This window comes from Cervus elaphus, chromosome 1 (assembly GCF_910594005.1).
Source record: "Cervus elaphus chromosome 1, mCerEla1.1, whole genome shotgun sequence".
Classification (NCBI taxonomy): Eukaryota; Metazoa; Chordata; class Mammalia; order Artiodactyla; family Cervidae; genus Cervus; species Cervus elaphus.
In genome coordinates, this window is record NC_057815.1 from 62,479,599 (window position 1) to 62,491,123 (window position 11,525).

At 42.5% G+C, this 11,525-nt stretch overlaps 1 pseudogene; it reads right to left on the reverse strand.

The window, feature by feature from the left end:
- Nucleotides 1–3,543: 3,543 nt before the first annotated feature.
- On the reverse strand, nt 3,544–11,268 carry LOC122702058 (annotated as a pseudogene).
- Between the last annotated feature and the right edge of the window lie 257 nt (nt 11,269–11,525).

Here is an 11,525-nt window from a genome sequence, read left to right on the forward strand (position 1 = left end):
TAGAGCTGCCCTGCAGGTTCCTCTCTCTTCCGGTGACCTTGTCACGGTTTGGGGGCACCCCGGCGGCTCCCGACAATTAACCTGGTGTTATTCATCTCAGTTGCAAATTTTCTTCCATTCAGTAGGTCTTCATTTTGTCAAATGTTTCTTTCACTGTGTAAATGGTTTTAATTCAGTCCTATTTGTTTACTTCTGTTTTTATTCCTTTGCCTTTGGATATAAATACAAAAATATATTGCTGTGATTTATATGAAACATCTAATTATGTTCTCTTCTTTGAGCCTTACGGTTACAGGACTTGCATTTAGGCCTTTAATCTATCTTGAGTTTGCCTTTGTATCTGGTGGGAGGAAACGTCCGGTTCTCCTCCTCATGTGCGCAGTTATACAGTTTTCCCAGCGCCAGTGACTGAGGAGCTTCCAGGACAACTTCTTCAGCCTTTAACCAAGAAAAGAACATGTGACTGGGAAAAACTTGTAAGTGTCATATTCTTTTCAGGAAAGGGCTTCACTTCTGGGGCCAGTGAACGTCACTCATTCATGTCTGACTCTTTGCAACCTCATGGACTGTAGCCTGCCAGGCTTCTCTGTCCATGGAATTCTCCAGGCCAGAATACTAGAGTGGGTAGCCATTCTCTTCCCTGGGGGATCTTCCCAATCGAACCAAGGTCTCCTGCATTGCAGGTGGATTCTTTACCAGCTGAGCTGCCAGGGAAACGCAGGAGTCCCTATTAAAAGTGAATGCCCCTCTGTGTGCAGATCTTTTCTGTTGGATACAAAAACCCAGCTCCTCAGTTTCTCATAACTAGGTACTTCCTCCTGAACTGGAGAACTGGGCATTCTAGTAAATGAAACAGCATCAGTGGTCCTGGAGAGTCATTTGTCAATAATTCAAGAGTACAGAATTTTCCTAGTGAGTCAGAGCCCCAGTCATTGTAGCAATGGGAAGACAGGAAGGGCAGAGATCAAAAGAAGTATTTAAAAGACCAATTGTCCCTTGTTTCCAAGGGTGAGTGCTAAGACATGGATGTGTGCATACACACACAGACACAAAAACTGGAAAAATTCCTCCTTGGAAACCCTTGTCAAATCAAAGTTCATCCAAAGGTAGGAAGTTGAGAATTCTTAGGGACAAGTACGGATAAGAGAAAATACACTGGATCCACTTTTTTAAAAAATTAACTTTGCATATGATTTAAAAATTCCAAAAGACATGGGGATCCCACCAAGCCCTGAATGAACATCCACTGCAGAAGTAATTCTCCTCTTATCTCACTGAAGGAAGATATCATACCTTTTCCCTTCATTCCTGAGAACTTTTAACTCATTAAAAAAGTAAGGCTGACCAGGACATACAAATACCTGCCTAAATCAGTTTTAAGAAATCTCACAATTATACTTCTGAGTCTTAATGTATCACTGTAAATGGTAAATTTGGGGCAAACAGAGCCTAAATTGAAATTTGAATTTAAAGAAATAGAATTATTGTACAATTTTTTGAAAAAATTAAATAAAGCACTATCCAGAAACATTTATTTTACAGTTAGGTAAAATTTAAATAAAATTGTAATTCTTTCATCAATGTATTCTGTTTCTAAAATTAGAAAGGGTTATAATGTTGAATATAAGCTAATATTTATTCTGAAAATGACTTCTTTTAGTCACAGTGAGGGGGAAGCAGAAAATGAATAAACATTATATAGAGCACCACTTTTGAGCGAGAAGTTACAGAAGTTATTACAAACGTTGCATTGTTTAATAGACGCAATGCTAATTAGGTAAATTATATATATATATATATATATATATATATATATATATATATATATTTTTTACCAATAAGATCCTGAATCTCATAGAATCTAGTTTACTTAATAGGGCTTCTCTAGCAGCAGCAGCAGTGGCCCAGTTGGTAAAGAATCTGTTTACTTAATAAGAGCAAGTATATACCAATACTGGAATTATAATGAAACTGTAATCCCACAAACACAAAGAGACACGCACGCATAGGCACACATGCTTTTCTATGACAGGCAGAGCTGGAATCGTCTTGACAGCAGCATAAAGGTGATCTAGGATCTGCAAAATGATGCATCAGAAAAAAGAATCTTTGTGTCCCTGAAAGCACAAACCTGTTTAATGAGACACTGACACAGGTTATATTTTTTTGGTATTCAATAGGTCAAATATTTATTATTGAGACATTTAGATGCTTCTCAGTTAGTATCATTTTGTTGTCCAAATGTCCAAAAAGTCACTCAATCATGTCCGACTCTATGATTCTATGGACTCCAGCATACCAGGCTTCCCTGTCCTTTACCATCTTCCAGAGTTTGTTCAAACTCATGTCCATTGAGTCAGTGATGACATCTAGTCATCTCATCCTCTGTCATCCCCTTCTCCTCCCACCCTCAATCTTTCCCAGAATCAGAGTCTTTCCAAGGAGAAAATATCATTTTCATCTGACAATAATATTATGTATGGCACAGTTTATATCATGATTATATTAACAAAATAAACAGAACAGTTAAGGATGTTATTCTAGGTAACACTGCTAATATGTAAAAACAGTTCTTGAAATAAGATACTCCGGGTATAAAACTTCCACTCAGGCTTTCAGAACCTGACTCCCAGGTGTTTGAGACATATTAGTGTGTGTCAAGAGCCCCATGCCTTCAAAGGCTGCTCCGCAAAAGGGTGGGCATCAGAATACCCTGAGATTTCATGATCCCTGGGAATAATTACAAACCCCAGGAAAAGACGACATTATGAATACTAAATGAAGAGTGGTCTGAATTGCATGTGCTGGTAAAGCTCTTAATGCTGCCATGTAGGTGTGCAAATACAAACACAAAGATGCTGTCTTTCTGTTCTGGCTTCTTGAGTATGTGACCAAATGGATCAATGATTTGCAGCAAGGCCAAACTATTCCTTAAAATCCAAGTCTGTTTCTGGAAATGTATACAAAAAATACCGGCTCTCTTTATACTCAGGGGAAAATTGAAATGTAAGGGAATTGTCTCCAATTCTAGGTCTTTGGCAGGTAAAGAAGATTCAACTTTCCCCTAAGTCAAGCATCTACTAAATATGGGAACCTGAGTTGCATGAGAGTAAGAGTGAAAGTCTCTCAGTCGTGTCTGACTCTTTGCAACCCCATGGACTACACAGCCCATGGAATTCTCCAGGCCAGAATACTGGAGTGGGTAGTCTTTCCCTTCTCCAGGGGATCTTCCCAACCCAGGAATTGAACCCAGGACCCTCGCATTGCAGGCAGATTCTTTACCAGCTGAGCCACAAGGGAAGCCCAAGAATACTGGAGTGGGTACCCTATCCCTTCTCCAGCGGATCTTCCCAACCCAGAAATTGAACCGGGTTCTTCTGCATTGCAGGAGGATTCTTTACCCATGGAGCTATGAGGGAAGGGGGCTGCAGGGCACAAAGCAACCTTAGTGACAACACCAGAAAGAACACAGTAACACAGAAGATATGGAAATTTTGTCTTCATTTTTCTCAGGTCTCAAATGCAGGGGCTTCTTCCTCAGTTTTACTTGCAGCATCTCGTTTTTTGGTGCCTGCAAATATGTTCCACATCTGAGATGAGATCTCTCACCAATTGGCTCTGCTGGACCAGCTCATTCTCAGAGTCAGCCAGGTTACACAGACCAACCTTCTCCTCAGTCTTCAGGTTTTGCCATTCCTTCAGCTCCTCACTGTTCAGGATCTCTCTCAGGTTTTAAAAATCTGCCTGGATATTTTCTCTCTCATGTTGTATTTCATTCTTCAGGAATGAGAGAGAGAGGAGGAGGAAAGCAATTCTTGAGGAAACTGACTTTTCCTGTTTTTTCTCTCTGTTACTTTTCAAAGGCTTCCCTAGTAGCTCAGTCAGTAAAGAATCAGCCTGCAATGCAGGAAACCTGGATTCTATTCCTGGGTCAGGAAGATCCCCTGGGGAAGGAAATGCCAACACACTCCAGTATTCTTGCCTGAAGAATCCCATGGACAGATGAGCCTGGCAGGCTACGCAGTCCATAGTGTCTCAAGAGTCAGACACAACTTAGTAACTAAACCACTACCATCATCACATTTCAAATGAATGGCCTCAAGTCTGCATTACTGAGGCCAACCCTCAGCCAAAATGGGATCCTCATGAATATAGCTCAGCCATCACACATCTGTCCAGGATACTCATGCCTCCCTGCATTACTCCTGACCCCCTCCCTCCTTCTTCTGCCAAAAAGCTGAAAACTGAGGACAGAACCATGAGCCATTGCCAGATGTCTTCCAGGAAGAGTTAAAGACTAATAAACATGGCAGGAATGGAATGTGAAATTCAACAGTTATCCTCACCAGAAAGTCCCTTTGTATGAATACCTCCCTTCCAATATCTGTATTCATTTGTGATATATTCCCTATCCAGCACCCACTCCTATTAGGGAAATGGTGAAGAAGAGGACTAGTCAAATGACTAACTGTCAGAGAACAAAGAAGAAGGCAGCTCCTTGTGATCAACCCAAGGTCCTTCCCAGACATCTGTCTAACCCCTTCAGGAAGTGCCTCCTCCTACCTTCCAGGTATTAATCTCTCCTTTGACTTGAGCTCTCAGCTTCTCAGCTTCCTGCTGCTCCCTCCTCAGCCTCTTCAAAAATTCCTGGAGTTTCCACTGTGAATAAAGAATCACATCAGAGTCAAGTTATGGGTTTTCTCAACATCACCATAGAAAATAAATGGTGGAGAAATGAAGATGTTTTCCAAAGAGAATAGACTTTACAGAACTGAGAACAGTAATTAGAATCCGTGACTTTGGGGGGAAAAAATGAGGTAGGCTATGTGTTCTTTACAACTCAAGCAATAGAAGTCACCATACACTTGCCAAGACTCTTTGCTCTAGGAGAGACCTGATCCTGTAGCAAGGAAACAATTTCTATCTCTTCCACCTAGTGTCCTAGTTACCCTCCTGTTCAAAGGGGTAATGTTCTCTTGACCATCAGATCTCCACCTATTAGCACAAGGTACATGAATGTCTACTTCTGGCTAAGTGTCTGTGAGCAGGGTTGAAGTGTCTAAGTGTCGATCACTCTCTGATGTGGAGTCTTTGCAACCCCACAGACTATAGCCTGCTAGGCTTCTCTGTCCATGGAATTCTCCAGGCAAGAATACTCCAGAGGATCTCCAGAGGATCTTCCCAACACAGGGATGGAATCCGGTTTCCTGCATCGCAGGCAGATTCTTTACTGTCTGAGTGGTGTGTAGGGTTATTAGTATATAATTGGAGGAATGCATTGAAATGTCCCTCAGACATCAGAAAGTGAGCATATGAAGAAAAGACATCACGAACCCCAGGTTCATGGTGAGCAAGTAATCAAGTCCAGTGCAAAGTAGACATTTCCCCTCAAGTATCATTTCTGACTTGTCTTTCCTCCATTCTGGTCTCTTACCTGGTTCTTCTGGGCAACCTTCTCCATGAGGAATGTGTGGTGACCACAGTATTCCTGAGACCACTTGCAGAGCCAGCAAATGGCCTTGTCATCCTCCTCACAGAAGAGCAGGAATTTCTCTTCATGGCACAGACAGAGTTCTCTCTTGCTTCTCCAGATTTCTCTCCTTGACCTCCCGGAGCCACTCCACTATGTTGGCCAGATGCCAATGAGGCCACAGGTTCCCAGGTCCATACTTGATTCTGAATACAGGGCACCTTCTCTCCCCATCTAGGCCAATCATGGACTCCTTGTTGTTTGTAGTGTTGCAGGCTTGACAGAAGCTTTGGCCACAGTCAAGGCTGAAGGGTTCTGTCAGAAGCTCAAGGCAAATGGGGCAGGTCAACTTCTCCTGTAGGTTCACTAATTTTCCTGAAGCCATGGCAACTTGTCCCCTCCTGTCCTGAATTCTGAGGATTCTCTCATTCACAGATCTTCACATTATTGGGAAAGATAAAAGGGACAGAGTAAGAAAGGTAGAAATACATGATAATAACTGCTTATAAATTTAATACAGGCCAAGAAATATGGAGGACACAAAGGAAAATATAGAGAAACAAAGGAAGGATCCTGGGGACCTGACCAAAATGACATTTCATAATAATTTTAAGCACTTTACTATCAGTTCTTGATTCATATCATATCAAATTCCATCCTTATCTGTGCAGTGATTCTTGGTATTTAAATTTTACCAAAGGAAAGTTGCCTTGAAACTTTTTCTGCTAAGATACTTGGATGCATCATCCATCCTGCCTTTTCTTTCCAGTGCCCAGGAAACATTCTAAATATCAAAAGACTGAAACCACTTAAAGCCATTAGGCTTTTATATCCACTCCTCTCAGCACTGGATGCTGCCACTGATATCCATATGACTCTCTCTTATAGTTCAGTAAACTGTCTTCTGACATAGTCTCTCATCATAAAGACCTGCTCTATCTAAATTATTTACAATGTACCCATGCCATCATTTGCTATGCACTGACAATGATTTCCCACATCATCACGACCTAATATATGACAATGTGTTTGTATGTATAAGAGCAAACCCTTCATCTGATGTGTAAATGGAGACAGTGACTTACAAAGATCATGTGTATTCAATACACAGAATGAGGTTGAACTTAATATGTTAGGGGTCCTCCTTCAGAGACCTGTCTCCTATCCCACTGAGTGAAATAAAAGAAAAGAAACTTCACGAACCCAATTAATACTCAGAGCAATGAATGATCTATGCTAGGTTTTGTCTATACAAATAGTGATTTCACCTGGGCCTAAAAAGATTCAATGAATTATAGAAGTCTGGTGTCTAAAAGCATATAAACATAGATGAAATGAATATCAGTCTTGAGAAAAAAATCTCAAAATATTAGTCCAGGTCATTAAATTAATTATCATTGGTGAATTATGTGCTGGTAGTAGGGCTAATATCTATATGAAGTAAGATGAATCTAAAAAGAAGACTTAGATCCAAGATGCCAGAGGAATAGGTGGATGTGAAGCACATCTCTCTCCATGGATACATCAGGAATACACCTCCAGACACAGAAGATCTTGCAGAACACCAGCTGAGAATGGACAGGAATACCTGACCACCAGAAAAGAATATATAAAACCATGCAAAAGTTGATAGGACAAAGGAAGGAGGGTGAAAAAGAGGAGAGTAGGACTGGATTTACCTCTGGAGGGTGGAGAAACTGAAGCAGGGGTCAGATCCCCACATCAGGACAACTGTATGGGAAGAGGTGAAGCACTTGAGGCTGTTGGAGAGTGAAGCAGCTGATCTGTGGCAGTCTAAATGGAATGATAATCACACAGACAACCCTTGCTGCAGCCATATGTACTCTGGACAGGGACACAAGTCCCCTAGAAAGTGCAGCAGCTGGGAGCTGGAGCATAGAGATTGGAAAGCAATCCCAGAGCAAGGTTTGCTATTGACTGCAGGGAGACAGCCCAAGGGGACCTGTGGGAGGAGATGCAGTGGGAAATGTTTGTGAAGGAAAGCCAAGCAAGGAGTCAGGGTGATACTGCTGAGTCACACACAGGAGACAGAGCCATCTCCATAGCCTCTCTCTCCCCCGCACATCATCACTGGACAGGGGGACCCTGTCCAGAGACAGAGACAGAGACAGAAAGATCCCAGAGAGAGTGGCCCTTTAAGTGCCTGACGCACCAAGCAACAGAGAAGGACCCCAGTCAGGGTGGCCGTTTAAGTGCTTGATGTGCTGAGAAACAGAAAAGGCCTCCAAAGTGAGGGAGGGTCGTGTAAGTACCAGAGGTACCAAGAAACAGAGAAGGACCCCAACTGGAGCCGGGGAGTGGTGGGGGGAGTTCTGCAAATGCCTGAGTGGGTCAAGCAACAGAGAAGGCCTAGCTAAAGAGGCCCTCTAATTGCCAGCTGCCAGAGGCTTCCCTGGTGGCTCAGACAGTAAAGTGTCTGCCTGCAATATGGGAGATCTGGATTCGATCCCTGGGTGGGGAAGATCCCTTGGAGAAAGAAATGCCAACCCACACCAGTACTCTTGCCTGGAAAATCCCATGGATGGAGGAACCTGGTAGGCTACGGTCCCTGGGGTCACAAAGAGCAGGAAATGACTGAGCAACTTCTCTTAGAGGCTAGGAAAAGACTCTAATAGGACTATAGCTCTTGCGGCTGAGGCAGTTGGTGTCCCTGTGCCCTTGACGCCGCCAGAGTTCCCATGATCCAAACAGCTGTGTCGCCTCCATGCTCAATCCTCACTGGGGCAGAGCTGCCAGAAGCAAGTTGTGGGCCATGCTGGTGGCTCAGACAGTAGAGAATCTGCCTATATTGCAGGAGACCTGGGTTTGATCCCTGGTTCAGGAAGATCCCCTGGAGAAGGGAATGGCAACCCACTCCAGTATTCTTGCCTGGAGAACTCCATGGAGACAGGAACCTGGCCAAACCCTGATAGCACCACATCTTCTGTGACAGTTGCCACTAGCACCTCTATGTATCCAGCACTGCCATGGGCCCAAGCTCCTGTGCCACCCCCTCGAATGACCCCCACTTGGACAGAGCAGCCAGAGGCTAGGAAAAACCCTGAGGGCCCCATATTCCCTGTTGTCCTAGCCGCTGGTTCCCTTTAGTACCTGCTACTGCCAGGGCCCCTGAGATCCAAGCAGCTGCACCGCCTCCATACCAGGTCCTCCCTGGGGCAAACCCAAGACCTCCAGAGCAGCCTCAGGAGCAAACCTCTATAGACCACTCACATGCAGAGGTGGAGATAAAACCACAGTTGAAATCCAGGGGTAGTGTGGCTAAGGAAGAGAACCCAGAACCTTCCCACCAGTGGTACATGCTGCAGATTAAATTCACGTGATCAACTAGGCAGACTTTGTGCCTGTGGAATATATATAAGGACAACGAGAGGGCCTGCAAAAGAAAACGCGCTAGCATGGGCAGATGCAGGTATTAGAGGCAAGAAAATGCAGGAGTAGGGCCAGATTAGAATCTGAGCTGTCCCACAACAGGTCTGGAGACTAGCCCAGTATTGGAGGGCATCCTAGGGAGGTGAGGTGGACTATGACTCACAGCGAAGGAAAAGACACTAACAGGTGAGATCCAAGAAAAGCATTTATTATTCTTATATTTTAACTTGTTCTGTCATTGTTTCTGGACTTTTTTTCTCTTTTCCTTTTCTTCCCTCTGTTGCTGTAGTTGTTGATTTTATTAATGGTATTAAATCTGTTTACACTTTTGAGAATTTTTTGTTGTTGTTAATCAGACTTCTTATTTCCTTTAAGTATGACTGCCTCTACATTGGCCTTTTGCAGTTGTGAAGGTTTTTCCCCCCATTTTTTTAAATTAAAAAAAAATTGTTATTATTATTTTTCTACATCTATTTTTTTGTTTGCTTTTCTTATTCTTTTTCTGTTGTAGTTATTCTTTAGTATATACAAATCTCCTTTACCTACTTCTATTTAACTTTTCTTTTCTTTCTTTCTTTCTTCCTTTTCTCTCTTTTTCTGTTATTAGTCTGTTTTGTTTTCATTGCTTTATTTCCCAGCTGGCATATTGCTTTAGTTTTGTTTCTCAGCTTATGTTTTAGTTTTGTTTTTAACTGGTTGATATTATTTTTGCTTTCCTTTGCTCACCAGATCAACCTCTTCTACTTTCTTCTTCTTCTTCTTCTTTTTTTTTTTTTTTTTGACTGTTTTGGTTTTGGTTATGTGTGTATATAAGTGTACACATATAAAGTTCAAACAGGAAATTTATAGACAGAATTTTCTTCTTTTGTGATTGCAGTAGAACTGTTTCTGCTAAGTACAGTAAAACCACAAATTATGGATATTGTACGGAAAGAGTCTTTTTTCCTAAATAGAACTGTAAAGTGAAATTGTGCTTTGTTTATTTCCAAGGTAGTCATCTACTATTATTTAATATAAATTCCTTGCAATACTAGTAAAATAAAACCCGAAACATTAAACTAACAAATCAGTTCTAAGACCCTATAGTAACTGGCCTGACAGAGGTGAGCTGTATGAGCTCAGAAGACAAGGGTCTAAAACCAATTATGGTTGAGAGGGAATGAGGAATATGTAGCAGAGATGATAATCTCCAAAGTCAGCTTTGATGAAGAAAGATTTGATCAGAAAGGGGTAACTCCTGGTGAGGAGAAAGATCTGACTTACGTCTGTACTTGAGTCACTGGGTCGGGAAGATCCCTTGAGAAGGGAATGGCAACACATTCTAGTATTCTTGCCTGAAGAATTCCATGGACAGAGGAGCCTGGTAGGCTACAGTCCATAGAATCGCAAAGAACTGGACTTGACTAAGTGACTGACACTTTTCAATTTCACATTCTGTGCCCGAGTACAGTGGGTACAGCTGGACATTCTATAAGGAGGAAGGGAAATAAATGCAGAGGCTGCTCTAACTTATTTCCCTTTCAGGTTTAATGATGTGGATATAATAATACTTCTCTGACATCTTTTTATATCATGAACATCAATCAAGTAAGAAGATTTTAAAAGTGAAAGTTAGATGTCACTGTTACTAGAAGTTAGATGCTTCCAGATGTCACTTTTAGAAATTCTTCCCAGGTGCTCGTCTTGCTCCTGATCTCTCAGCTGAGCTGGTTCTGAGTGGCAGATCTGGCTCACAGAGAAGCTTGAGCAGGATAGGGATGTAAGGAAGTGCAGTAGTTCCGTGTCTGGACCAGTGAATACCACAGAGGAGAGCCTACCAGCTCTCACATCATCAGGCTCCTGAGCATAGACAGGCCTATGGAATGAGAATTTATTGATACGGTCATGCAGAAATACTACAGTATTACCCTGATAGAAATTAAAATAACAGGACTCAAAGACCCCTTGGCGTTTGTTCTTGTTGATAGAAGGGATTTTCTACCTCTTGAAAAATCAGGGATCCTGACTGACCTCAGCAGGGTGCAACTGAAACTTAACAGAATGTGAAGGAGTTGTGGGTAAATTTTAGTCTTGAGAAAGAAATAGTCCCTCCAAGGAACAAACCAAGCCTTTCTCTTCTTCCAATCCCCCTTCTCCTAAGACTTCCCCTCCCCCAGACTGATCTTCAGTCAGCGCTCTCAGCAGGAAGCCTGCAGGCTGGGCCATTTCCCCCTTTAGAACAGCTTCCAGACATCTAATTAAACTCACTCAAGCAGATTTCATTTTTTTCTTCTGTGTCTCTCAGACTCTGCCCTCTACAAACCACTCAGCTAGCCTCACATCCTAACAGAGAAGTTGTGATTCTTTGGAGAAGGGTGAAGACAGGCCCTGGGCAGATGTGTTCAGGATTCACTCACCTCACCAGGGGCCTGACCTCCACTATGATGATCCGAAGTAGAAGATGAGGGGAAATGAAAGTTAAATTCTAGGGGGTGGAGTTTGGACAGGAAAGGAGGAGAAAAATTATAGACCAATAAGAGGTGTCTACATAGAGCCTTTGGGAAGCGACAAGGCTTTTGTGCCTGAGCCTGGTGGGTCAGTGAGTGCATTTTATTTCTGTCTCAGCTCTTCTCCTGGAAGCTGTTCTCATGTTTCTTCAAACTAACCCATCCTTTGGAAAACTAGG